This window comes from Diaphorina citri, unplaced genomic scaffold (genome assembly GCF_000475195.1).
Source record: "Diaphorina citri unplaced genomic scaffold, Diaci psyllid genome assembly version 1.1 scaffold58938, whole genome shotgun sequence".
Classification (NCBI taxonomy): domain Eukaryota; kingdom Metazoa; phylum Arthropoda; class Insecta; order Hemiptera; family Psyllidae; genus Diaphorina; species Diaphorina citri.
In genome coordinates, this window is record NW_007436223.1 from 1 (window position 1) to 438 (window position 438).

At 35.2% G+C, this 438-nt stretch overlaps 1 long non-coding RNA gene across 1 annotated transcript; it reads left to right on the forward strand.

The window, feature by feature from the left end:
• On the forward strand, positions 1-417 carry LOC113473677. The gene is made up of 2 exons (XR_003395592.1): positions 1-116; positions 376-417. It is a non-coding gene; the product is annotated as an uncharacterized LOC113473677 (long non-coding RNA).
• Positions 418-438: the final 21 nt, after the last annotated feature.

The window sequence follows — 438 nt, forward strand, 5'->3', positions numbered from 1 at the left end:
CCGAATGAAAAGCTATCCCCCTTGGCCGGCTAAAATTATGCCGCAAAAATTTGAACTGAAAAACAAGTCTATACTTTCCACTTGTATTGTGTACTTTTACGGAACAAGACAAATTGGTAAGTTACCTCAATGTAAAGATCCTAATTTGTTCTTTGAATTTAGTGTTTTAAGATGAAAAGTTATCTTTCTGTTATTTATATTCAATGGTGGAAAGCAGGGTTGGAAGGGATTGAAAGAAGTCCAGTCCATGACAAAGTCAAGTACCAGGATCCAAAAAATATAATGGTAAAAAATAATGTCAATTTTTTTTCCCCCTCTGATTGTTCCATTTAATTAAGTTACCAACCTAATTTCCTCCTTCCCTTTTGTTTACAGGTGAGTGTAACTTTGTTGACATCTATGATTACAAGGCCAACAAGGAACGGTTCCGAGATGTCT